Here is a 22,583-nt window from a genome sequence, read left to right on the forward strand (position 1 = left end):
AATGATGGAGGCAAAGGGAAGAAATGGATTCAGTCTAGAGAAAATGCTGGTGACTCCAAGTTTGTAGCAAAAAAAAGAAATTCTGGTGGGTCTAGCAAATGGAAGAAGAACAAAAAGCCTTGTCAATACTGTGGTGGAACTAGTCATTAGTTTTTTAGATGTTGGAGAGAGCCTGATGCTAGATGCAGAAGATGTCACAAGTTGGGTCACATGGAAGCAATCTGCAAAGAGAAAAATTACTAGCAAGCAGGAGAAGCATAGGTAGTAGTGAATGAAACTGAGGAAGAGCACTTGATTGTAGCTTCATTTCCTGGATATTCTGTCGAGAATGATGCATGGCTGGTGGATAGTAGCTGTACCAATCATATGACTGGCAATTTGAAGCTGTTTAGAAGTCTAAACAAGTCAGTCAGGTCTAGAGTCAAAATTGGCAATGGACAGTATATCGAAGTGTAAGGGAAGGGTATAGTTGCTATTGAAGGAAATTAGGAGATGAAGCTGATCAGTGATGTTCTTTTTGTGCCAAATATTGACCAGAATCTGTTAAGTGTTGGTCAATTAGTTGAGAAGGGCTATAAAGTGAAGTTCGAAGGGAAGGAATGTCTTATTAATAATGCAGATAGAAAAAAAGTGCTAAGAATCCCAATGAAGGACAAGAGTTTCATGTTCAAGCCACAAGAGATGCAACAAATGGCTTTAAAGTGCAAAGAAGAAAATGCAGAGCTATGGCATAAAAGACTTGGGCATGTTCACAGGAAGAGCATGTTGTTTATGTAGAGAAATAGCTTGGCAGATGACTTGCCAAGTTTGGATGAGGAATTTCCACAATGCAGAACTTGTCTTCTTAGCAAGCAAGCTAGATTTCCTTTCAAAGGAGGAGGCTGGAGAGCATGTGAGAAGTTGCAATTAGTCCACACAGATTTATGTGAACCTATGTCTGAGTCTTCTCTCAATGGTAGCAGGTATTTTATTAATTTCACTAATAATATGTGGCACCCCTGAACCACCTAAGGTCACCACAGTTGCCTATTGCTACACCTAATGTTCACTAGTTACATCTCTTAGTAGAAGCATTGTAGTTCATAGTCATTTTTTTTAAACAGTCCCAACGCAACGTATTAGCGGAAGCATATCTTAATGTCACCATCTCTCCCTCCAACAATCATGATACAATGCACACCACTAAATACCATAGGAAAAGATAAAGCTGAGCCACTTTTATTTATATATTTTCATGATGGATTTTCTCGGGTCGATACATCAAAAGAAAGGCCAAGACTTTGAGCTACACTCGGCCATAACCCCAAAAAGAGACACTCGACCCTCTAAAACGATCATGCAAGATCCCCCATCAACTAGTGTCGGCTATCATCCCAAAAAGAAACATCAGCTCTCTAACCCTCACACGGCCATCACACCCATCCTGGTGCATCGGGCGGTGGTGGCGACAACATCCCCCTAAACACTCCATCTCGGCAGACATGAACTAACAGAACCTCCTGAATGACAAGGCCCTCGGCCAGGCCTACATCGTACATAACTAGCACTCGCACTCGCACAAATGTCAGTCCAGGGATGATGATGCAGTCAATCTCCGTACACTCTACCTCTACATCTGATGGAAGGCCATAAAAGGTGCCCCGCGTGACGGTAGGGAGCGGCATCCTTCTAATCTGAGATGTTGGTCCTCGAAGGGGTGAGTATAGCCACTCGGCAGGTAAAAGATCAAATAACCACTCAATACATCACACAATACAATCATTACATAGTACATGCCATTCATGCATCCAAGCATAACTTACCTTGCAACCATGCATATGCAAACACACTATATGTACATACATCCTCATATACTTATCACAATCATGTCATACTCATATCATCATGCCATAGGTGATCATCATCATGTCACACACATATCATTATCATGTCTCATACATATCATCATGCCATAGGTGATCATCATCATCTCTTATACATATCATCATGCCATAGGTGATTATCATCATATCTCACACATATCATTATGCCATAGGTGATCATCATCATCTCTTACACATATCATCATGCCATAGGTGATCATCATCATATATCACACACATCATCATACCATAGGTGATCATCATCATCTCTTACACATATCATCATGCCATAGGTGATCATCATCATATATCACACACATCATCATACCATAGGTGATCATCATCATATATCACACACATCATCATGCCATAGATGATCATCATCGTATCATACATGCATGTCATCATGCCATAAGTGATCATCATCATATCTCACACACATCATCATCATATCATATATGCATGATTCAATTTCCACTTTTATCTTTCAATTCGATCACCACATCTCTCTTTTTCGGGATCAGTAATTGCATCCCATACTTAATCACTCACGCCCCCAACCTGGCATTGCGAGAAAACCTCCGGCACACACCACCGGACATCCGGCACCCCCACATTCCGAGCATCTTACATCCCAACTGGCATCACGAGGCATCCCCTCAGGCACAAACCTCCAAGGCTTTTGGCACCCAACCATTCTAGGCATCTCGAAACTCCCGAGGCCATCCGGCTATGTATCTCAATACAATCCGGGCATCTGGCACCCCCCATCCTGGGCATCCTGACACTCCCAGGGCATTATCATCCGCCTCCAACAATTTCCTCATTTAACATAATTCACTTCATGTCTCAAAATCATCATGGCACATAATGCAATGGCAACCAAGATCACTTTCATCATTTTAATTCTTATATGCATTTCCAATCATCATCATACATGCAGCAAGATACAATTACTAATGACAATACAATCCATGGAATCCATACAACTTAGAATAGTCCATAAATGGCAAAAGAACGCTTCAAGTGCCTTAATTTTGCACAAAGGGACACTTAAGTGCCATAACTTACGAAAGGTACACTTAAGTGCCAAAATCGGAGTAAAATGGATAACTTGAGTGCCAATCCGCCAAAATCCGGCCAAAACGGCGACGTGTCAATTTTCCAATGAAGCGAGTGCGAAACGGCGTCGTTTTAATCGCGTGGCCAAAAAATTTAATATAAAAATTAATTTAAAACTAAATTTATTTAAATATTTAAAAAAATATTAAAATATTAAAAAATGTTAAATTGTTAAAAATTATAAAAATTATAAAAAATATAAAAAAATTTGAAAAAATTTAAAAAATTTTGTAAAAATATTAAAAATTTTGTAAAAATTTTAAAAAATATAGAAAATTTTAAAAAATTTAAAAAAAATGGTAAAAATTTAAAAAAAATTGTAAAAATTTTGTAAAAATTCTATAAAAATTTATAAAATTCGATAAAAATTTATAAAATTCTATAAAAATTTATAAAATTCTATAAAAATTTAAAAAGTCTATAAAAATTGATAAAATATTAAAAATTAAATAAATTAAATAAATTAAAAAGAAATTAAAAGTTAAAAAAAAAAAAATTCAAAAATTTTAGAAACTTTTAAAAAATTTCGAAAATTTTAAAAAAATTTCGAAATTTTTAAAAATATTAGAAAATTTTAAAATATTTAAAAACATTTAAAAAAATTAAAAAATTTTAAAAAATTTAAAACATTTTAAAAAATTTAAAAAAAATTTTGAAAATTTTTTTAAGAAAATGAGGCGGGCCGGCCAACCCTCCCCTACCTTCCGGCGACGGCGGGGAGGCGGCGGCAACGAGGGCTCCGCCCTCAACCGTTGGCTGCCTTTCTCCTCCTCCTCCTACATTTTTTTAAAAATAAAAATAAATTATATTATTGTTTTGTTTTAAATTTAATTTAATTAATTTTTCTATTATATTAGAATTCAACTTATACCAAAACAATGTTGTTTTGGCCGATTTAAGTGCTCTAATCTGGCCAACACCGAAACGACGTTAATTTGGTGCTGACATGGTAAAAAATTAATATATAAATTAATTAATTTTAATATAAAAATAAATTTATTTTAAAATTTTAAAAATAAAATTTTAAAAATTAAAAAATTTTGCAAAATTAAAAAAGTTACAGAAAAATAATTTAAAAAAGAAAAGAAAGGGGAGGTGGTGAGGGCTGAAATTTTTGTAACTTTTTTAAGTTTTTGTAAATTTCGTAAATTTTTTAAATTTTTTGTAACTTTCTAAATTTTTTTGTAAATTTTGTAAATTTTTTTATATTTTTTTAAATTTTATGTAAATTTTGTAAATTTTACGTAAATTTTGTAAATTTTTTTATAAATTTTGTAAATTTTTGTAACTTTCTAAAAAAAATTGCAAATTTTTATATTTTTGTAAATTTTTAATTTTTTTTTTAAATTTTTAAATTTTTCTAAATTTTGTAAATTTTTCTAAATTTTGTAATTTTTTTGTAAATTTTGTAAAATTTTTGTGAATTTTGTAAATTTTTGTAAATTTGTAAATTTTTGTAATTTTTGTAATTTTTTTATATTTTTTAATGTTTTAAAGTTTCTAAATTTTTTAATTTTTTAAAAATGTTTTTAAATAAATTTATTTTAAATTTAATTTAAATAATTTTTATATTATTATAAAATTCAAATGATGTCAAAACGACGTCGTTTGACCCGAGTATTTCATTTCCGACGGCATATCGAGAAATATTAATATTTTAATGCCACGTATGATTTCCGGCCAACTTCGCGGAGATGGCACTCAAGTGTCCCACTTTTCTTAAAATGTGGCACTTAAGTGTACCTTTCGTAAGTTATGACTTAAGTGTCGCTTTGGCTAAAGTTATGGCGACTGTTGAGTGAGTCGCACGTGGTTCATAAATCATGCTTTTTTTTTTTTAACTTCACTAAATTCCAGCTTGCACAATTTTGGAAAACATTTAAATTAAATATCCATATCATCTTCAAAAATCACAAAATCAGAGCATGTAATAGACAAGACATAAATGTAACAATTTCATGAAGAACACATGCCCAAAAGAGTTTCACACAAAAAGATATAGTTCACATATTGCAACATGCAGAATTCGGGCAAAGTCAGATTGCACAGTTTCTGAAGTATTTCGATTAAAATACCCTAATGACCTCCAAAAATTCTGAAATTTTACCAGATTATAGTCGAGACTCTAAAGTAGATTTTTCATGAAGACATCTATGCCAGATTCGTTCTAGATAATTTTCTATAGGCGGTCGAAGCTCCTGTTTCTAGCACCGAACGGTCCAGTTTATCTATCTCCGAAATATTGAGGTTTCGCCTACTTATCCTTCTTCTTTTCCTCTGCAATTTGGATATGTTTTGTTCCAAGAGGTCCCCTACAACTTTCATTAAGGAATCTAATTAATATTCTCAAAGAATAGTCTCCATATAGGTCTAGGAAGTCTCGGGTATCCAGTACCGTGTTTCCAGATTTACCGTCTTCAAAGGAAAATTTTTTCACTAGGCTAGACTTGCTCATTTTACCTCAAATTTGAGTACGTTAGTCTTTAGGATGTTCTATACAATTTTCATGGAGAAGTCAAAGTGATATTCTAAATAAAAAGCAACATGCAACACACAAAACCACCAAGAGGTTGACAAAACAGTTCCAGATCTAGTGTCTTCGTAGGAGGAGGGTTTCACCCCTTAAAACTCAACCTTTTTGTCTCAAATTTTAGCATATTATACTTTGAGATTTTTTCTACAACTTTCATGAAGGAATTGAAGTCAAAATCCAACTCAAAATACGCATGCAAGCCTCTACAATATTCTGGGTCGGGCGGTATACACGCAAACAGCAAGCCATCTAAAAAACAAAGCACTCTAGGTTCGGTTTCTCACTCCTAATCACCCAAAAATCAACACCATTCCAAACATACATGCAAGACACACATGTAAGAGTAGAAAGTGGATCCTAACTTGCCTCTAAGATCAAGCAAACGACGGCACACGGACGGCACACGGATGGGCGAACGGGCGGCGACGGGCGGACGAACAGCGAGCGGCTCCTTCTTCCTCCTCTCTCGGTTTCCCTCTCTCTCTCTCGCAACTTCCTCTCTCTCTCTTGGCTTGGACGAAGCCCTCTCTCTCCCTCTCTTTCCCACTTAATCCGGCCACTATCCCCCCTAATGGTCTTCCCTTCCATCATTAGCAATGATTGCTAATTGCATGATCTACACTTGGCAATTTGGGAGAGACGCATGGTCTTCTTCATGCAAAAAATGGGCCTCATCTCTCAGCCGGGCTTGGAGGAATTGGGCCGGCCTCCTTGTGGCCGACAACAGCCCCTCCTTGGGCTTCAATGGGCCGGCCATTTTGGCCCTATTAAAAGTCCATGCCATTGGGTCTTAAACCCAAGCCTAATTAAATCCCAATTTTACTTTTAACAATTCTCTTTTAATTCTTCTCTTTTATAGCTTCCAAATTTACAATTTCACATGGCCAAAATCTTGTAATATTTAATCTATAGGGATTAAATCTATGAGGTGCATAGCCAAGAATAAATTCTTCTTATTAATTTATCCTATAATACTAATTTAAAAACTCATGAGCATAAGCATATAACACTTAGTCTTAAGAGAAAACTAATGGCTAAAACATAAACCATAGGTAATGATCATGGGCTTTAATACATCATAGGGGTCGTCTTGAATTTTTGGGATGCCACATAATATGACTAGGATGAGTTGGATTTATTTTCTGCGAGTCAAGTCTGAAGTTGCTGATGTGTTTGTGAAGTTTAAAGCCTTAGTTGAGAATGAGAGTGGGAAGAAAATTAAAATGCTCGAGGTCTGATAATGGTTGAGTAGTATGCTCACAAGTTTAAGTTGAATTGTGAGTAAGCAGGAATTATGCAACAGTTCACTGCTCCCTATTCACCTCAACAGAATGGGGTCAATGAGAGGAAAAACAGAAGCATTATGGAGATGGCTAGATGTATGATGCAGGAGAAGAAATTACCTAAGAAGTTCTGGGCTGAGGTAGCTAATACTGCAGTGTTTCTATTGAATAGATTGCCCAGAAAAGCCTTAGAGAAGTCAACACATTTTGAAGTCTGGCATGGTGTTAGACCTTCTATGAAAAATTTGAAGGTTTTTGGGTGTTTGTGTTACACTCATGTTCCTGAGGTCAAGAGGGACAAACTGGATAAGAAAGCAGTGCTTGGAATCTTTATTGGGTATAGTCTTCAATCAAAGGCTTACAGAATTTTCCATCCCATGACAAGGAAGGTGACTGTGAGCAGAGATGTTATTTTTCTAGAGGAAGATGAGTGGAATTGGATGGAAGGAAAGGGTGCAGAACAACAGCAGTTCGAAAAACAACCTGCAACAGATGTAGAGATTAATGAAGTTATAGATGGATTGGAAGACAGTATGGATGATTTACCAGTGAGAGGCACAAAGTCACTTGCTGAAATCTATGAAAGAAGCAATGTGGCAATGCTAGAACCATCTAACTTTGTGGAAGCTAAGGAGGATCAAAGGTGGATTGCAACAATGCAAGAGGAGATTGCAATGATCCAGAAAAACCACACATGGGAGCTTGTTGACAGACCATCTGATAAGAATGTGATTGGGGTTAAGTGGGTGTTTAGAACAAAACTTAATCTGATGGTTTTGTCAATAAACACAAAGCTAGACTGGTGGTGAAAGGCTGTGCACAAATATGGGGAGTAGACTATTCTAAAACATTTGCTCCTGCTGCACGACTTGATACAATAAGGCTACTGTTAGCTATTGCAGCAAAGAAGAGGTGGCCTATATTTCATTTAGATGTCAAGTCTGCATTCCTGAATGGAGAGCTTGAGGAGGAGATTTTTGTTGAACAACCTGAAGGCTTCAATATCAAAGGGCAAGAAGAGAGTGTATACAGGTTGAGGAAAGCTCTATATGGATGAAGCGAGGCTCCAAGAGCTTGGTATGGGAAGATAAATCGATATTTGCAGGATTTTGGCTTTGTAAAAAGCTTAAGTGAGTTCACTCTTTATGTCAAGAAGGTGAATCACAGTGTTGTAATTCTATCACTTTATGTAGATGATCTATTAGTGACAAGGAATGATATGGAATTGATAGAGAATGTGAAGCAAGATCTATTTGTAGTTTTTGAGATGTCAGACTTGGGAAAGATGACTTATTTTTTGGGTCTGGAAGTCAAACAAGCTTCATATGAGATCTTCATCTGTAAAAAAATAAAATAAAATAATAATAATACATAAAGGAAATTCTAAAGAAGTTTCAGATGGAAGATTGTCGAAGTGTAAGCACTCTTATGGCTGCTAAAGATAAGCTGCACAAGAATGATGGAACAGATGCAGTAGATGATTTTATGTATAGAAGTCTGATTGGGTGTCTCAAGTATCTTACAGCAACTAGACTAGATATTCTATTTGTTGTGAGTGTTTTATCCAGGTTTATGAATAGTCCTAGTCAGTTACATTTGGTTGCAGCAAAAAGGGTCTTGAGATATCTCAAAAGAACATTGTTCTTTGATGTGAAGTTTAAGAAAGGTCAGAAGTTTAATTTGCAAGGATTTTCTGATAGTGACGGGGCCGGTTCAGTGGATGACATGAAAAGTACGTCTGGGTATTGTTTTAGTTTTGGTTCTGCTTGTTTCTCCTAGTGTTCTAAAAAGCAAGAGATTGTAGCTCAGTCCACAACAGAGGTTGAGTTTATAGTAGCTACTGCAGCTGCAAATCAAGCTTTGTGGCTGAAGAAGATAATGAAGGATTTGTGGTTGAATTCTAGTGATTGCATTGAAGTTAATGTTGACAATCAGGCTACTCTAGCAATATCACATAATCCAATTTTCCATGGCAAAACCAAACATTCTAAGTCAAATTTTTCTTTCTGTGTGAGGTGTAACAAAGTGGCGAAGTTAAGTTAATCTATTGCAGATCTGAAGATCAACTTGCAGATATGTTCACAAAACCACTTCAGGCTGGAAGATTTGAGTTGTTAAGAGAGAAAATAGGAATCTGCAGCAGCAACTGATCTAAGGAGGAGTTTGTTGGAATTGCCTCAGTGCTGCTGTTTTCGATCATGTTTCCTCCGTTTTTTTTTTTTTTTTAAACAGTCAAGTTCATTTAGTTATGCAGTTAGTGTTTTTGCTATTTTCTAGGAAGTTAATAGCACGTTTGTGTGCAGTTATGTGTTGCACGTATGTGAGTAGTTTCTGCTTTGTATTTAGTTGTGGTACTCGACAGTTTTTCCTTTGCACAAGACGTATGAAGTGCTATCCTCTATTTTTTTTATCCTTTCTCTCCCTCAAACAACAGAGATGTTTTCTGTTTTGATTGTTGTTTTATGAGCTTTAACAAGATGCTCCACAATGTGTCACCAGGTTGTGCCTTAGTTGTTGCTGGGGCAGTAGATTTAGAAGAATCTGTCTTCGACTTCAGGAACGGATGCTTATTGCTCTTTCCCATTCCATTAGCGAGCAACCAACGGGAACCTGATTGTTGCTGGTTTGAACTTCCCCAGACCTTTCTCTTCCCAGGATCAGTCTTGAGACCAGCAACATGGACTTCAGTAATCTTATACCGGAATTTCTTCCACCTCAGATTTCTTTTCTTCTGTCCCCTCCTTAATTTCTTCCTTCTTTTTGGACTCGGCCGACTCATCCCTTCATCCTCATATTTTACTTCAGAAACCTTGAGGTAAATCCTTGGCTTCGGTGGAACAAAACACTCTCTCGACCTGAATTAGCGCAAGCATTGGTGCATCGACTGGTTCATAATTCCGCAATGGATCCGGTAGTTGCACCATCAATGCAACTGTGAAATTATTTCCCAAAAGACCCCAATTCCTACCAGAGCCTTTGCTGCGCCTTCTATCCCCCTTTGACCCTCCACGTATCCAGTCCAAGGAGTTGGCATGATGCGCAGCAAGAATTTTGGAAGTTCGCTCGCTAATTTGATCTTCATCATCAAGTTCACCAGAGTCCAACCTCATCCATTCATCAAGACTTAGAGATAGGCTCATCAACCCTTCATCTTTGTTGTCGCTACTTTCCTTTAGATCCAACAGCTGCAGCCCAGCAGTTCCCTCAAGACCCAGTGACCCACTGATATCCACGCCCTTGCCCAGTAGAGTCAAAACGTCTCCAATTGATTGTGCACTGATATTTGAAGGTGCATCCTCGTCTGACATGCCAGAGTGTATCCTCAACCCCTCAATTGACAGAGCTTCAATCTTATCCATAGCCAAAGGAGCCACATCCTCTAAAGATACATATTCAGAGCCAACATCATTGCCAGCTGCATTTTGATTGTACTTACTAGACCTAGAATTGCATGATGCTTCTGTGTTTCTGATTTGCCGGGAAGTCAAATCTTGCCCCACTTTTAAACTGTCGTTCAATAGACATTGCCTGCACCAAGGTCGAAATTTTGTAGAGTTAGTATATTTTAAAAATATATATGAAAGACAAGATGTTTAAAAAAGTTGCCACAAACCTTTCAACTCCTTCAAGAGAAGGTGAGGCTTCCCATGCGACTTGTTGCATTGTCTTTCCAGTTATATCTTCCAAGGGCATTAACTCGTTTGCCTGCATGGAGAGCTTTTCATCCCAACAAATCTCTCATAAATTCTAAATTCCACCCATTTTGCATCAATTTAATTCATTCCCGTCAATAAGCACATTTAAATTTTCTTTCCGTGTTGCATTTTCAACTTTTAAGAACGCGCTCTCTCTTTTGATGGTGTAAATGCAAATCAAAATTAAAAGCATAAGACCTCGTGGCAATTATTAATCTACTAATCTAATCTATTAACTTCTCCATTTTTTTTTTTTTCCAGTTTTTGCTATGCTGATCTCTCTGTCTATCAATCGCAGTCATGCCTTATCCAATGCAGATTTGATCTGACAGGAGGAGGACGTCTAACAAATTCCCAGAGCAATTAATTAAAATCAAGAACAAAATCACATTTATCACGGTGAGCACGAATTCACGGGTCAATTCTTCTAGAGCAAAATAGCCGGTAAACCTACATAATTGCAATTAATAGTAGGTTGGGGGGGGACGGTCATTGTGCTTTCATCCATATCCGAACACCTGTATAATTGTCTAATCCCTAACAGGAAAGGAAAACCGAAATCACCCTCATCTAATCTCTAGCTCCCTTGATCACGTCTTGCTACATTATTACTGTCCAATTAGGGAATAATCATAACGGCAGTCGGCTGCATGCACTCAAAGCGAACGGCACCACATTCGATGATCGGGATATGATTATGTGCATGCACGTGTTATCATCGTCATTTCTTTTACTATTTATACCGATTCCTAACATCAAGTTATGTATAATTAAATCCCCAATCTCGAGCTCGAATTCCCTCTTTTGATCCTCATCTTCATTTAGATTGACAAGCTCGAGCTTGAATTCCCTCTTTCAATCCTCATCTTCATTTGGAATAGTATCAACCAAGTTTTGGTTGGCATTATCACTTTATATTATTAGTCTTCTTTTACTTTTGTTTCAAGTAAGGTCTCTACACACGAGTGAACTACCGCTTTTGTAGAAGGTCACATTTTTCTTTATCACGCATATCAGTGGGATCTCTATTCAAGTGCGGACTACCGCCCTGTGTAAGATCACATTGTTATTTTAATCACTGTTCATGCATATCAATGGAATCTCTACTCGAGTGCGGACTACCTCCCCTGCGTGAGATCACATTATTATTCTAATTACTTTCAATTATGTTTCATATTATTTTATGATTGAAATCATAATTAGCTTAGTCTTCATCTATATTTCATTTCTTCACATGATTCGTTTCTTATTTATTATCATTATCACTCATGAATTATTATATTTCATATTAAATAATTTCACACAACTAGGATATTTTTATGATTACATTAGAGATACAGAACCTATAGAATTTTTCCACATATTAACCAATCCAAACAAACGTAGACGTTAAGAATTAAATCACAAATCACTTAACAATTTTCTATATATATTGAAATCACTCTAGGTGATTTCTTATCCTTTATATAGTACCACAAATCCTGAGGGGTATATGGTATCAGAGCCAAGGGGATATATATAAGAATGCTCCATAGCTAATCATTTTACCTTGGTGAGGATGTACACCTCTTCACTTGGCTTCTACGAATGGATACGCAGAAACAGCGAGGGAATTGTTACGATTGGAACCCCTTGCATGCCTTGTCCATGATGAAGATGGAAGGACCCCACTTCACTTGGCTTTTGCGAACGGAAACGTAGAAACAGCGAGGGAATTGTTACGATCGGACCCCCTTGCATGCCTTGTCCATGATGAAGATGGAAGGACCCCACTTCATCTGGCCATGATGAAGGGTCGAATCAAGATCGTGATAGAGCTGATCGTCATGTAGATGCTTTTGAGTTTGAGCCATACCTCTAGAGTGGATTCGATTTCTGCCACGTATTGAAGTGCCTCGTCTGATAGGCTCAATCAGATCGCATCACACGCCCTCTCCTCCATGTTGGCCTAGTCATCATCGGTGATGGTGTCCAACTTGTTCAATTTTCCTAGAAGAACCTTTGATAAACTCAGTTGAACCAACAGATCCTTCATTCTTCTCCACCGTGGTGTAAAATTACTCTTCCGGGCGAATCATTCGATATCAAATCGAACGGTCAAACCTTTTCTAGCCATCTAGTCAAAAGTCGCAATACAAGAATGGAGAACTTTGGTTGCTTCGATACTAATTGTTGTGCAGAAGAACACCCTAACTAGATGAGATAAAAAGTCGAAAACAAGAATAATCAAGAACAGAGATTTACGTGATTCGGCGAAAATCCACCTATGTCCACAGGAGAGAGAGATGACTTTTTATTTCTTGAGCGTATTTAGATACAAGATACAATGCTATATAAATAAACCATCAGATCCCCAATTCCCTAATCCCAATAAGATAGAAATTTGATCCTTAAAATCTTATCAGTTTTGAAACTGACTAATAAATCTTTAGTGATTATCCCTTAAATATTAGGGATATCAGGACATCTCATAGTTACATCAAATTTGGACCATTTCCCATGAAATCCCTTGTAGATAGGTCCAAATCTAGGATATATATCTAGACACGTATAGCCTACAAGCTCCAAGCCTTCCTAGACTTTCCGATCAACTTTTATGAGTCTCTAATAGATGGAAATTTCTTGGAATTGAAGACAACGTTAAGAAAGTCAAAGAGAGGTCTTATCAACTTTTCCAAGTCTCTAATCGAGGGAAGGCCGTATCAACTATTCCAAGTTTCTAATCAAGTGAAATTTCTTGGACTTTTCAATGAAAGTCTCGTCGATTTTACATGCATGCTGATCTTCTTGGTTCATGAATTCGTGTTGAATACGGGTTGTATCATCGTATTATCCCACACTCTTAACTTTCGAACATTGTGGAAGCATGCAAGAATCTTTTTTAATCCCACGTGTTTGTGTCGTTTCTCTGCTCTTTCCAGCATGTAAATGCTATGTAAGACTCACGTTATAGCATCTTATATATAGTTAACAATCTCAAGGCTTGACATTCCAACTCCAAGGCAGTCTAGTGAAAGAAAAAGAGAGATCGTGTGTGGACCGAAAGCTTCAGGTGACTAAACAGAGCAATTTCGAGTTCACGCACAAGCTGGGAACAATGCAATCGATCACAAGCCCGAGAAGAAGGTCGCCATCCCCGCCATCGCATCAACAAGCTTCCTTAGCATCTAAAAGAAGACACCAAGAGAAGAGGCTCTATGAGGCGTCGCATGACGGGTGCGTCGAGTCGTTAGCTCAGTTGCTGCAAGAAGACCGACCCATCCTGGCTCGGGCTTCTGTCACTTGCTTCGACGAGACACCATTGCATGTGGCCTGCATGCTCGGTCATGTACCTTTTGCCAAGGCTCTTTTGGCTCATAAAAGGGATTTGGCTATGGAGTTGGACTCGCAGGTACGTCGAAGCGAAAACCTTGGTTGTGGTTGTTTGATACCTAAACCCAGTCATCCTCGCAAACCAGATAATCGGTGGAATTGCAACTGTTTTTTTTTTTTTTTTTTGGTAAGTGGAATTGCAACTGTTTTTTATTAGGGTTTCCCAAGTTTTAGGCTTTTAGCCATGTGTTAAGTAATTTATTGACTATTATTTCCATGGAATATCTCTACATAGATCAAACTATCTTACTTGTCAAATTAGATTTTGCACATGTAATATAGTATTTTGTTTTCTAGTTTTCATGATCTGTGAGAAATCAAACCCATCATATATGTCTCAAGGAAATTAACAAAATTCAGACAAAAATCAAGTCGTGGGTTTCCGGGTTAATTCAACCTGAAAAATCTTACAGACACCAGTGAATTTAAGCAGCTCAATCTATTTGATTTGAAAATGCAATATATATAAATCACATGAACGTGTCCCTCTATAAGAATGCTCCATTGTCAAGCACTTTACCTTTGCAGGGACGTACGCCTCTTCACTTGGCGTCTGCGAACGGATATGTCGAAATAGCGAGGGAATTGTTACAATTAGAGCCCCGTGCATGCCTTGTCCATGACGAAGATGGGAGGACCCCACTTCATCTAGCCACGATGAAGGGCCGAAGCAACATCGTGATAGAGCTGGTGAAGGCGAGACCGAGACGGCTGAGCACAGGCAAAGCCACGGCCAAACCGCTCTCCATCTGGGAGTGAGTCATAATCATTTGGAGACTCTGAAAGTCCTGGTGGAGACGGTGAGAGATGGTGATTTGGTGAAAGCTCAAGATGATGAGGGTAATACCATTTTGCATTTGGCTGCAGCACACAAGCAAATAGAGGTAATCCTTTTTGTTTCGAATTGCTTTGAAATTGTGACGATGTCAGATATTGCATTCCAATTGAACATTTTGTGCAGATAAAATCCGGCTCATTCTCATTTTTCTATAGACTCAAGCTTTCTGCATTCAAACTTCAGTGGATTTATCGATTGAAGTAACTTACAAGAAATATCTTTGTTTGTTGTTTCTTTTATAATTGATAAGAAGCTCATCCTTTTGTGCAGACGGTGAAATATCTGCTTCAAAGAAGCGAAGTGGATGTGAACACACTGAATAGAAATGGATTCTCTGCTCTGGATATAGTGGAATACTTTCCAAAGGATTTCAAAGTCATTGAATTGAGAGAACTGTTAGTACATGCTGGAGCCCTGAGAGCCATAAGATTCCCTGCATCGACAACTCACCAAGCAGTTGTTGATAACACGAATGAGGAGAATTTAACTATTGTAGTTGACCTAGCATCTGTAGCACCTCCCTCCACCAATACTCCTCCGGTAGAGTTGGTTCCGCCACCATCTTTATCGGGTGCAATCAGGAAGCAGGAGGAAGACAAAAACAAGAAATGGATCAAGAAGAAGCGCGATTCTCTTATGGTAATGCTTTAGCTAGATGTCTTGGAGTAGCATTTGCTAACAACTTAGATCAGATCGGTCATGTTATTACAATTAACATCATAGCTCACAGCTAATTAATTTAAACTCTTTGTTTGTTTCATGAAAAATGGATGATTCAGAAACTATTTTCCTAAAAATGATCATTTGTGTCGCTTAAAATAAATAATTATACTTTCTTAAAAAGGTTTTCTACATATGTACTAAATTGCTCGTAATTAAATAGCTATGTACGGAAAGAAGATGAGTAGCTAGAATAATAGATGGCTTATGATTTAGGAAAAAAAAAATGGAGGGTAATATAAGAAATCTAATAGTGAGAAGAGATGGAACAAGTTGATGAATATTTAAGAAATTAAGGGTACTTAAGAAAATCTAAACCCGAAGTAGTTGGATGATTTTCTTTCAATATCTATACAAATACATAAAGTAAAGAGGATTTCTAAAAGACTCAAATCTTTTTTTTCTTCAAATATTCTCGACAACTTGGGGCCTATTTTGTAACCAATTTGTTCTCAAGAACAATTTTTACTTAGAAATGATTTTTATTTTATTTTGTTCTCTGAACGAGATTCTTAGTATTTAAAGGCCTTTGGAAATTGTCTAAAATTTCTTTTCCTACGATAAAAATTTATTTGGTAAAACCTTAAATTCTTTTGTGATCAAGAATTCTTTTAATTTTTTAATAATTTTATTTATTCTTCTCTTTTCTTTTCTATTCTTTTTTTCCTTTTCTTCTTCTTCCTCTTTGGCCGGTTGTTGGCTTGGCCATTGCTTGTGACCGACTAGATGAGGGCCGACAATCTCGTTGAAGTATCATCGGCCCCCAGCAAGCCGAGCCTCGCCCGATCAAGCCCGCCGAGCCACCGGTGAGGCTCAATCTAACCAAGCCCCTGTGAGGTCAACCTCACCAAGGCCGGGCAACGCCACTGTGTGGTGGCCCAACGAGGGCGAGCCTCCCGGTAGCTGGGATATAAGTGTGTTTTATTTTCCACATATTAAGTTATTATATTTTGATTTTATATCTAACAACAATAGCAACCTTTATAAAAAGACGTTCAAATTTCAAAATATCTTCATTTTTTTTTTTTGCATACATGTATATATTCATACACTTAGTTTTTTTGTAATTTAATCCATGAACTCTACTTCTGTAGAAAGCCCGCCACAATTTTCTTGTATTTAGATAAATATAGGAAAAGCCATCAATTGAATTTGTGCATTTGATGGAATGACTTAACTTTGACTCGACGATCTTCATATGTATAAATATAGTTGAAACACTATTTCTTCATTCACAATCTAAAACTCTCTTTCACATCACGACAGATAACTGCCACCGTGATCGCAGCCATGGCTTACCAAGCCGGCATTAGCCCTCCCGGCGGCGTGTGGGACAACGATCAGAGACACAACGGCACCATCTTATACTACGCAGGAACACCGATAATGGCTGCAAACGATCCAGAGGGTTACCCGATGTTCTGGACATACAACACCATCTCTTTTCTTGCATCCCTTAGCACGATCTTCTTGCTCATCAGTGGCTTCCCCTTGGGGAAGAAGGTTCTGACGTGGATTCTGATGGCCACAATGTGGGTGACCATCATTTTCACGGCGCTGACTTACCTCCAGTGCATGCGGGCCATCTTGCACGTGCAGAGGAAACCTGAAGACACGCGGTGGGCCGGAGTGGCTGGGACACCCACCGAAGCTATGCCAATCAAGGGTCGGAGACCGATCCTAGGGGCTGAGTTCTTCATGCATGTTTGGCTCTGCACTGTAGCCATTCTATTTCTAGTTCACATCGTTCGATACCTCGTGATCGTCCTCCGAAAGATCCGCAAAAGCTAAAGAAGTGGATATCAGGATGTGTGAGTTGGTGCAGATCTAGGGGCAATATCGAGATCTAGTGTATTCATCTGGTGGGACAGAGGATTACTGCATAGTCTTGATGCCTGTGTTCTTTCTAACTTAATCCCTATGTCATAAGATCATTCTGAGTACCGCTACTTGTGCAAACGATTTAATGAGACTACTAAACCAAACAGAGTCCATCTCGCATTATTCTCGAGCTCTCCTCATCAGAGATGTCTCGCCCACGTAGCCGAATCTTTCTAAAGAGAATGGGAAGGCCTGGCCACAAAGTAATCTGATCTACTCCTATGTATGCCGCAAATTAGTAGGTAAAAGCAACATTGGGCCATTCCATGATTTGTCTCACACAGCTTCACCATTCTCTTTCCAATCACACCAAACAACCGAACCCAGCTACCTCAAAAGCATCCGCACTTCTTTTATGCTTCCTTCATATTCTTCTCCAATGCTGATAGTGTATAAAATTAGGTTTTCATAAACAATTAATCAATTAAGAATAAACGGATCCATACATGATTGTAAAACACCGATATCAATAGTGGAATTAAAGCGTACCTGTTTGAGCCATTGCTTCACTTGAAGAAAACTAGATCACTCTGATAATCAGGGATCTATCGGAATACTAGATCTTCCTCTCTATGACCTATTTCGATATAGCAGCTTTCAATGGGATTAAAGCAACCGATAGGTATAACCTACCCTTTTATAGGCTAGAGAGGGGACCTAGCAAATCCTAATCAACAGCGTGTCAACTGGGCCCTTCCTATTACGGGCTTCAATCAAACACAATTGCCTACACTTTGCTGCTCAACTAGGCCCGTTAACAATAGATGTCAATACCCAATTCAATCATATCACTTTAGGGTTTAACAAATATTGGAATATCCATTAACCCGATTATTTAAAATAGAAAATCAATTAATTAATGTAAGCCCATATTATAGGAAATTTCCAACATTCTCCCACTTGGGCTACATTAATTAACTTATTTTATTTTGAAAAAAGATTTTATATTGAAAACGACACTATCAGGTTAATAACTAAAATTTTGTTTTATGTGGCCACAACTTTTAAAAAAATAATATTCCAATAATGGCATCTCAATACCAATCCAATTCTATATAACCTTAATATAGGACTATGGAGATCAATGTGTTAAGAAAATACCACAACACAAGATCTTCCATAATCACATATAATAAGTATTATATTTTCATGGATCATGGGCCTAGTAGTGTAGTAATAAATAGTGCCAACATGTGATCAAGATATAAACTATTTCTTATTGGTCCTTAATGCAATTTCTCGACAACATGAAACTGCATTAGCGCAATTTCTAAACAACATGAAATTGCCTCAGTGCGATTTCTAAACAACATGAAATTGCACAATTATGTCACAATCCAACATGAGATCTCATAATCAGTGACATCCAATCATCTTTAAACTAAAATTTGTTTAAAGATATTGTTTTATACTTCCATTTCTCAGTCAACAGGAAAAAGGATAACAATAGAATCAATAACAACAATCATTGAAAATAAATGCTTTAATAGACATCATAAAAGCATTATCAGTCTGTATATAACTATAATATCCAGAAATACAAATTATATAACTCCCACTAACAAAAGAAATCAAAATATTCTAAAACACTTATATTATTTACATGTTCTTTAAACAAAATGGGTCGTAAGCCTTTTGTTAGAGGATCAGCCAACATGGACTCGGTTCGATATTATCAATTACAACGTCTCCATTTTTGACCAAGTCTTTAACAGTATAATATTTGATCTCCATGTGTTTGGACGCATTACTAATCTTGTCATGCTTGGAATAAAACACAGCTGCAGTGTTGTCACAGTAGATCACCGTAGGTCTAGCAATAGAGTCTACAACACGCAATTCTGAGATCAAATTTCTTAGCCAAACTGCTTGAACTGACGCGTCGTAGCACGCTACAAACTTAGCATACATTGTAGAGTTTGTAATCAAGGTTTACTTTGTGCTCTTTCAAGAAATAGCACCTCCAGCCATCATAAAAATATATCCAGAAGTTAATTTTCTATCATCTGAACAACTAGCAAAATCAGCATCTGAATATCCAATCACTTTTAGGTCCTCAACTCTGCTATACACGAGCATGAAGTCCTTTGTTCGTTGTAGATATCTCATCACCTTCTTAGCTGCAACTCAATGTTCTTGACCTGGATTCGATGAGATATCTTCCAAGAGTATTCACAAAAAAGCAATATCAGTCTGGTACATACTTGTGCATACATAAGACTGCCAACTGCACTAGCATATGGAACATTTTTCATGACTTCCTTTTCAACATCATTCTTGGGGCATTGTTCTATACTTAATTTATCTCCTTTCACAATAGGAGCTTCACCTGACTTACAAGTCTGCATATTAAATCTTTTCAAAACACAATCTACATAACTTTTCTGAGATAACCCCAGAACTTTCTTAGATCTGTCACGATGAATCTCAATGCCTAGAACAAAAGATGCTTCCCAAGATCTTTCATATCAAACTTTGTAGATAGAAAATTTTTGGTGTCATTCAATAGATCAACATCGCTAGCAAGTAAAATGTCATCTACATAAAGTACTAAGAAAATATATTTACTCCCACTTACTTTCATGTAGATGCATTGATCAAACTTATTTTCTTCAAAGCCAAATGATCTCACAACTTTGTGAAATTTTAAGTACCACTGACGTGATGCTTGTTTGAGACCATAGATGGACCTTTGAAGTTTGCACACCATATGTTCCTTTCCGGCTTCTTTAAACCCTTCAGGTTGTTGCTTATATACTTCTTCATCCAGATCTCCATTTAGAAAAGCTGTCTTGACATCCATTTGGTGAAGCTCTAAGTCAAAATGAGCCACCAATGCCATGATTATCCGAAAAGAGTCTTTAGTAGATACTGGGGAAAAGACTTCATTATAATCAATACCTTCTCTCTGTGTGTACCCTTTTGCGACTAATCTTGCCTTGAATCTCTCTATGTTGCCTTTATTGTCTTTCTTGGTTTTGAATACCCATTTGCAACCGATCGGTTAATGCCCATCAGGTAAATCAACAAGTTTCCATACTTGATTAGTTGACATGGAAAACATCTCCTCCTTCATCGCTCCTAACCATTTATCTGCTTGATCACTATTAAGAGCTTCTTTGAAGGTCGTCGAATCCACTATACTTCCTATGTCAAAATCAGTTTCTCCAAGATAGACATGATAATCATTTAGAAGTGTTGGTCTTCTTTGTCGTTGTGATCTTCGCACAAGCATTTCCGGAGCTGCATCATTCATCTGGGGAATTTCATTTGTAATGGGATGATCTATCGTCATATTTTCGGTATTTGTTTCTTGTTGAATTTCCACTCTGCTGGGATCTCACATAGAATCTTCATGCAAGATGGGCAATGGAATAGAGACCATTTTGTTTGGTTCTTCCCTTTCAAAAGATTTGGAGGAACTCTTTTCAGCAACATCTAATTCCAGGAATTTATCTCCAATAGACTTTGACTGCGAGTAGCGCCTTTCTTCTTTGTTTTAGTTAATTTTCCCCTCACACAATCAATATAAGTCTCAATACCATCTGAGTCAAGAGGAGGGAGAATATCAGCCACGATAAGTCGCTTTACCCGTTCTTTGGAGATATGCCCCAATCGCTTATGCCATAGCAATGGAGATCTATCTTTAATTAAAGATCTCTTAGCAACAACATTCTCGACATTGAAAGAGCAATATGGTCTATCGGGAGATAAGGATAATCGATATAATCCATCAAATAAAACACAATTCCCAATAATTCTGGAATCATAACTCAAATACACTCTTTTATTCGCAAAATGAAGACAATATCCAGCTTTGTCAAGCGAAGAAAGAGATACTAAGTTTCTCCTAAAATTAGGAACATAAAAGACATTGTTCAAGACAAGCTAAAAACTAGAATCTAAATTCAAAACAACTGTCCCTATGCGCTCCACATCAACTCAAAGTATTGTTTCCAACTTTAAGCTTTGACTCCCTCAGACTTGGATTCCTTAGATTTGTGAGACCCTGTAAGGCAGTAGTCACATGAACAGTAGCACCAGAATCAAGCCACCAAGAATCCAAATGAACATCAACCAAATTTGATTCAAAACAAACCAACAACTCACCTTGGTGACTTTCTTTTCTTGTTTTTAGCCAAGCTTGAAATTTGTAGCAATTGGCTCTCTTGTGACCCTACTTCTTGTAGCGAAAACATTTAAAATCCTTATCTCCATTTCTCCCATAGTTCCCATTTTTCTTAAAGTCTTGCCATTTCTTTGGGCCATGAGCATTTGACCCCTTAGGCTTCCATTTGCCTCTATACGAACTCAACTTGGCATTGGTAGTTAAGTGGGCAGACTCATACTTTTCCTTCTTTAATTTCTCTTCCTCAGTCACACACTTAGTAATCAAGGCATTAACACTTCATGTCTCATTCTGAGCACTATAAGCAGTCTTAATCTGGCTAAATTTAGCTGGCAAAACATTTAAGGCGTGATGCACAATATAATTTTCAGAAAGAACAATTTCATGGGCCTTAAGTTTGGACTGAATGTGGACCATCTTCAGTATAAATTCTCTAACACCCATAGCAGCATCATACCTCATGATCGTTAACTCACTCAGCAAGTTCCTAGCTTAAGCCTTATCTGAGACTCTATATCTTTCCCCCACTGCTTCAAGGAACTGTCTGACATTCGTATCTTCCGGCAAACCACTAATCAGATGCTCAGCAATAGACCTCTTCATAGCAATGAGGCTTAGTCGATTAGATTTTTCCCATCTAGCATAATGGGCCTTTTGATCTGCAGTACTTTGATCATTGGGCCTGGCAGGTTCATCCTCACGTAGAGCTAAGTCCATATTAACGATGCCCAAAGCAAACTCTATATCTTGCTTCCATCTCTTAAAGTTTGATCCAGTTAACATTTCCACCGTGGCATTGTTGTTATTTACAGCAAAGGTAACTATTTACACACACAATGCAATATGATCAATTATGGGCAATAAGCAACTCAACAAAAATAATTAGTACATCATAAACTCCCCTTTGGGCAGAGTGTATAATGCACCATTATTTTTCCAAGCATGAAATTTATAAAGCAACAATAAGGAGAATTACATATAATTATCAAGGATCCATCCCATTTTGGCAGACAAATCCTTTAAATCATACATCTCCATAATATCAACATAGAGGGGAATTACATATAATTTTCAAAACATTTATCCCCTTTGGGCAGATAAATATTTTTCAATTATACATCCCCATCTTTTAAATATGGGAATAAATT

General features: G+C 37.3%; 1 protein-coding gene and 1 non-coding gene across 2 annotated transcripts in view; both read left to right on the plus strand.

Moving 5' to 3' along the window:
• Positions 1–22,583, plus strand: part of LOC104440250 (ankyrin repeat-containing protein BDA1-like) — a 66,010-nt gene that overhangs the window by 32,097 nt on the left and 11,330 nt on the right. The window lies entirely within an intron of this gene.
• LOC108958239 lies at positions 13,708–16,973 on the plus strand. Its single transcript, XR_005549081.1, has 3 exons — positions 13,708–13,886; positions 14,396–15,344; positions 16,692–16,973. It is a non-coding gene; the product is annotated as an uncharacterized LOC108958239 (transcript).

This window comes from Eucalyptus grandis, chromosome 3 (genome assembly GCF_016545825.1).
Source record: "Eucalyptus grandis isolate ANBG69807.140 chromosome 3, ASM1654582v1, whole genome shotgun sequence".
Lineage (NCBI taxonomy): Eukaryota > Viridiplantae > Streptophyta > Magnoliopsida > Myrtales > Myrtaceae > Eucalyptus > Eucalyptus grandis.